The sequence below is a fragment of the Malus sylvestris genome, chromosome 15 (genome assembly GCF_916048215.2).
Source record: "Malus sylvestris chromosome 15, drMalSylv7.2, whole genome shotgun sequence".
Classification (NCBI taxonomy): domain Eukaryota; kingdom Viridiplantae; phylum Streptophyta; class Magnoliopsida; order Rosales; family Rosaceae; genus Malus; species Malus sylvestris.
The window spans coordinates 4,509,591-4,516,148 of NC_062274.1; positions in this window are offsets into that span (position 1 = coordinate 4,509,591).

Consider the following 6,558-nt stretch of genomic DNA (forward strand, 5'->3'; position numbering starts at 1 on the left):
AAAGTTGTTAGCCATAGGGTTGGCAGCCGGATGCCTTACTTACAGAAGCAGACAAGTCCGCGTAACCACTAGGCTGTTAACCTTGACTTTCTTCAATTCCGTAGGTTGCGTAGCAAGTATCACAACACTTTAAGACTTGGTGTAGGTTGTTCCGCGCTTGGCAGAGGTGAAGCTTATCGACTACGTAGCATGTCGGCAGTGGATAAAACTTCATATATGCGCGCTAGCTTGGTTAACCTTTCACAATAATGTGCGGTTGTATAAGTCTAGTGCGGCTTCACTGCTCGAAGGGCAAGCCGTAGGCAGTCTTCCGGAATCCGTAGGCTACCTTAGTGCACTCGGTAGTAGCTTTAAGATTCCAGGGCAGCCGTCCATCGGATGTACTGCTTAATGTGCCCTCTCCGTCTCTAGGGCCCGGTTCCCTACGGATTAGGCCAAGAGACCCAAAATCCTTCAGTTAGCTAAGCCTTGAAAAAGACCATTGCGGCTACTTCTAGGAATCCCGGCGCAAGCCATCGTGCATCTAGTTATACTAGGGCAGCCAGGCTCATCCACGTCTGGATATTCGGAGTGTAAAGTTTATCCTCCCGTCTTGGAGAGCTGACCCATATGGGTGTCGGAGAATTGGTTTACCCTCTCGCACTGGAGAGCATGGTTGGTCTCTCGGGGGACGCAATTCCTGCGATGAGTCCCTAAGAAGGGCGCAGTCTTCTTTTGAAGTGCAGAAGTGATTAGTTGTTGTAAGCATGCAGCCAAGCCAAGTTGTGATTACTTCTAAATTCCTCATTGAAAAACGAGTGAAACGAACGAGAACTTTAGCTGTAAGGTAGGAACTGCATAACAACTAGATAGTCCTCAGCTTGTGAGGTGGTGCCCGTTGAGCTTATTGAGTCTTCGGGTTTTGATGTAGCGGGAGGTCACACATGGTACTTCTTCAGATTGTAGGCCATCCATTTCTTTTCAATCTTTTTGCCGCTTCATGGTGGTGAGGGTGTAATTACTCTTGCCCCCTACTCTGCTAATCTTGTACGGACCTTCCCAGATGGGATTCATCTTTTTGGAGCCTTCTCTGCCGGCAGTGATGAAGGCTTTTCTGCGTCGTCGACATGCAAATGCAGAAGTCTCCATCGGGTGGAGTAGGCGCAGCTAGAGTGTGCTCGGCTACTTCTGAGGCATCGTTGGGCCGCTCTGTTGCGTCACCTAGGCTCGGCGTGAAGATGCAGTAGGGAGCTGTGGAGATGGGGCCATGTCATACACAACAGGAGATGCTCAACTGCCGGTATTGGGCCACTCTAGAGTTGAATCATTGAGCAAGGGTCGGCTAGGGCCGTGTGATGCACAGCAAGAAATGGTACTCAACTGCCGGTACATGTTGCTCCTATGTAGAATATTTTAGGGTGACGAGGACAAAACTTGCTTTCGAGTGTGTCCTTCCAGTGTTGCGTTCGTCAGAAAACTTTACATCCGCCAGGGTCTACGCCTTTATCGTCGCGCGTCTGGATTGGGCAGAATAGTACGTCATTAGGATAATTGCATGCGTTTGAAAGTAAAACTTGTGCTTCTGGGTTGCAACAACTATCGCCAAAGTTAGCTTTTGAATTTTTAATAACATCGAGGAGAGCTTTTGAACTGTAGAATACAGGTAACTGTGGAATACAGGTAGTCGGGCCCCCATCTCTTCTCGCATGATGGTAGAGCTTATTGCTACTTTAGATACCGTCAAACATGTGAATAAGTCATCCGCTGCTTCTAGGGAGGTGATGTTGGGTACTTCTTCAAGTCCTTGAATGTGCATTGGTGAGCCTCATCCCAAAGTGCATACTTCTCTGCCAAAGCAAAAGAGTCTGCCAGAGTTAGATCTTCTTTCATGATCAATTTTTCGAATAGCGGGTGGTCTGCTGGAAGTCATTTTTGGAAGGCTGCTCTAGCTATCGAGTCGTTGCATCCGACTATTTTTGCCTTCTCTACTTTGAACCTCCTCACATAGTCGCGAAGTGACTCCTTTGGGTTTTTCTTGACGTTGAACAAATGATCAGATTTCTTTTTGATCGAGCGATATGATGAATATTCTTTGGTGAAAACCAAAGAAAGTTCGTAGAAATTCCGGATGGATTGTGGCGGCAGGGTGTAGAACCAATCTTGCGCCTCGCCTTGTAGAGTGGTGGCGAATATCTTGCACATAAGCTCATCGTTGTTTCGATAAAGGATCATTGCGCTTCGGTAGCGCTTTAAGTGTCTCTTCGGGTCTTCATCCCCTTTGAAAAATGTGAAATGTGGCATGCTGAACTCTCGTGGAGGCTCTGCCTGCTCGATCTCGTCCGTGAAGGGTGACCTGCTTATGTTGGTCATGTTCCATTGTAGTGCCTCGTCGGTGACCTCGTTGCATTGGAAATCATGCAATCGCTTGGTCAAGAGTCTCTCTACTTCTTCCTGAATTTGCCTTTGTTGGGGTAACAGAGCTCTCGGCTGCCCCCAGCCATGACTTGGTGGTATAGACTGCTCTTCCATGTGTTTGGCTCGTCTACGCCGCAGATGCAGTGCATGTGGTGCGTTCCTAGCAGGCAAGCGAGTTCTTCGCAGGCTGCTGGTTGAACTTGAGCTGGATTGAGTGACTGCCTCTTTCCGTCCGTCGTGCTGCCTACTCTGATGTGAGGTGGATGATGCTCCTTGTGGGCTTAGCCGCGAATGAACACTTTGTCCGGAAGGTTGCTCATGTTGACTATCGGAGTGTGACCCCAACCGTGAATGTATGCTCATCCGTGGGCCTAGTCGAGAGTACACGCTCCTCCGCGCGCTAAGACGGGAGTATACGCTATCTCGGGGGCCCAATCGGGAATGTACACTGCCTGAACGTTCGGCTCGTGGCTGGTCGAATGGCTGCTTGCCGGGACGCTGCTGGAAAGGTTCGTCTGCCCTTGTCCTACTTCAGGATACCTCGTCCGAGGCACGTTGGATCCCGATGCGTTGCAAAAGTTGATTCACCAAAGTTGTCTGTTGTGCAAGGGCGCTCGTCAACTCTATGACTTGTCGAGACAAATGTTGTTCGCCATTTGGATTGGAAGAGCTTGGAAGGAATGCGCCTCCTTGGGCAGTGGAAATGTGGTAGACTCCGGGTGCAAGATTTGAATTGGGAAATGTCAAATCCGCGAAAAAATATGGTGAGAATACCCCCGGCTCGATGGTAGGTCCGGATGGTTGAGATAGTCTTGGGTTGACTTGGGCTGCTTGGAAAGCCACTGGAGCATGATGGGCCGTGAGAGTGGGCTGCTCGTCGGGAGTAGGCTGGGTCACGAGAGCAGGCTGCTTGGCAGGAGCAGGCTGGGCCACAGGAGTGGGCTGCTCGACGGAAGCAGGCGCGTGCTGCTCAATGCGCGGTGCATGTGAATGCGAGGCTTGGGCTTGGGTCCACGTAAACTTAGATGGCACGGCTTGGATTGTGGTCTTGGTACCGTGAGCCTTGGATGGCATGGCTCGGGCCGTGGTGAAGGCTTCATGGACCTCGCCACGAGTGGCTACCGAAGTAGCCACTGCGGTGGTTCCCATGGTGGCCGTGGTGAAGGCACCATGGACCTCGCCGCGGGTAGCTACCGAGGTAGCCACCACGGTGGTTCCCATGGTAGAAGCTTGTGGTGATGATGCCGCTCCCCTTATTGTTGCATTTTGCCTCACGGATCTCCGGGCCGTGGTGAAGGCTCCATGGACCTCGCCATGAGTGGCTACCGAAGTAGCCACCGCGGTGGTTCCCATGGTGGCCGTGGTGAAGGCACCATGGACCTCGCCGCGGGTGGCTAACGAGGTAGCCACCACGGTGGTTCCCATGGTTGAATTGGATGTATTTTGTAGTTATTTGGATATAATGGATGGTTTAATTGACAATTAATGGGTTAATTAGGCAATAAACCCATTAATTAGCCAATTAACATAATTTAAAAGGAATGTGTTTGGGAATTACCTTGTAGAAAGGATTTGATGAGATGGACTTTGAATTGTTACCTATTTTGGGCACTTCTGTCTTGGTTGAAAGAGGGTTGCCCGCTGCTTGCGCGTAGGAACCTCGTTGTACTGCAAGGGTATTTTTGTCATTTTTGTCCAAAAATCTACGTGTCGCCCTGTGAATATTTTTGGCTCCACAGACAAGACCAGTGACAATCTTGGAAAGCCGATCCCAATCTAACGCACTTCCTGAGAAATTGAAAATGTAAAACCTTGGCACCAAATAAATAGTTCTAATGAGCTTACGAGGGAAAGATCGAAAGAGAGGGACAAGTGGACAAGCACGGTGGGTGTGGCACGTCAAAGATTATGAAGATTTGTTTGTGTTGACCAAGAACAAGGTGATACGACATGCCTTTGGGATTACACACTTTCCTTTGGACTACGCAAGCCCTAGAAAAATTAGGGTTTTGTTTTTTATGCTCGCCCATATCGAAACCCGTTGGTTTATTATTGTTGTTTCCTCAAAACCCAATGAATATAGTAAAAGCTAGCTTTTCCCAATGCAAGACATTTGTGACCCACTATACCTCGAACCAAAAACCCTAATAACAAAACTAACCCTAATATTATATGCTTGTGAGGTTCCCTTTGTACTCCTTCCCGATGCCATTGGTATTTCCATGTCTTGGAAACCCACAGTAGTTTCTTCCTTGAACTCAGAGCAAGGAGAAGTGATCGAAAGCAAAAGACACATACAATCATGTCATTATTCAAATATTTCACAATTTTTTTTTCTAATAACGTAACACTAATTGATACGGAAAATTCTTATAACACTAACTGTTATTAAACAGTAAAACCAAATGCAAAATTTATATAATATAAAAGTACATGTTCTTAAACATATATTTTTATACGTTACACACAAATAACAGTTATACATATAACGCAAAAAGAAACGGTGGTGTTCTACTTCTTCACTCACTAAATATATAAAAGATTAACTTGGTTAAGTGAAACCATGAACGACCGAACCTAAAGTTTCAAGTGAAAACGTAAAGGGAAGAAAGAAGCAAAGTTTGTCACATGACCATCGTGAGCTCAACCAGGGACCCATGTGAATATATGATATGATCTTTTGGGACCCGAATAATTATGATGTTTTGGTTTTAGTCTTTCAAAATTGAAGATAATAATGCAACCCAAAGTCTATTGTTTTTTTGTTCTTTCATTGGAGTACAACTTGTCTTTTTAATCCCGTTAATTTGCATCACCGTTATTATATGGAGAGCGAACAATGATTGACTACTCAGGAGGATGAGTAGGTATTCTTATTTAGAAATCTTCGTATTTTAAATTACTGAGTTTTGTATTTATAATCGAAATCGTTTGTACTATGAATTATTCTGTAAATATCAAACTTTTGCAAAAAATGAATTAAAAATAAAATTATCTAGTTAATTTATTGTAGCAAATACATAGACAGTTTCTAATGCATTTACTAATTTCGTTAATCTGTTTTTATACAATTTAATGACTAAACGACCTTAATTTTAGTTGATTTTTTGTATATATGATATATATTGAGTAATTTATAATATGAACGATTATGATAAACACAAAGTTCTGTAAATTTGTAATAAACAATTTTGAGCATGAACACTTATCTTTTGAATGGTCTAGTATTATTCAAATGGTAATACTCAAATTTAAATGTGAACTTTAATATATTTTTTTCTCAAGTGCATACGCAAATGTTAAAACCCAAGTCATTTAGTATTACGGTCTAGTAGTATTCCTCTTCATTTGTAAATGAGATGTCTTATATTCGATTCTAGCCAAAAGCCAATTGAACCACTTTATTGCTAGCTCATTATGAAACTAAGACAACATCTTTATCTTAATATAGATAATATCGTTTATTTAAAAAAAAATGTTAAAACTCAAAATTAAGTTTAATTAGGGCATAAATTGCACCTTTAAAAAATTAACAATCTCCTTCATTTAGCTTTGCCCTACTGTAACTTGCATAGCCCTGTCAGATCAAATTATGTAGACAATCAGTTACTTAACACTAAAAAGTAAAAAATAGTACCAAAAAAATTCGGAAAAGAAAAATTTACAAAAAGTCAAACGAGTAGTGGTACTACTGTAAGCACAGTGAGGTTCACAGCTGGATAGCAAATCTCCTCCACAAATATCAGAGGAAGGAGGGATGGGATGGGCGAGTGGACCCGTTTAGTGGGCCGTTTAAAAGATGTACAAAATGGTGACGTAAAATGGGAAAGGCATCTCAAGGTGCGGCCCAGCCCATGCATGTCGGTAAAGAGGAGGCGAATTTGGTCTTCAACCAAAAAAACAAAATAATACTAATTTTTGGTCCTTAAAGAAATAACTTTCTCTCTCGAAGGCCATGCAAAAAATTATATTTAATTTATTTCTTGGGGGAACAGTAATGGTAGAAGGATTTATGTGGACTGTTACACCAAAACTGCGTCGTTTTGGTTCAAAAATGAAAAGGTATTTTAGCCCAAATTATCTCCACATATAACACTGTATTTTTGTTTATGAGGTTCAAAAATTATCTCCGCATATAACTTTTTATTTTTATTTCTGAGATTT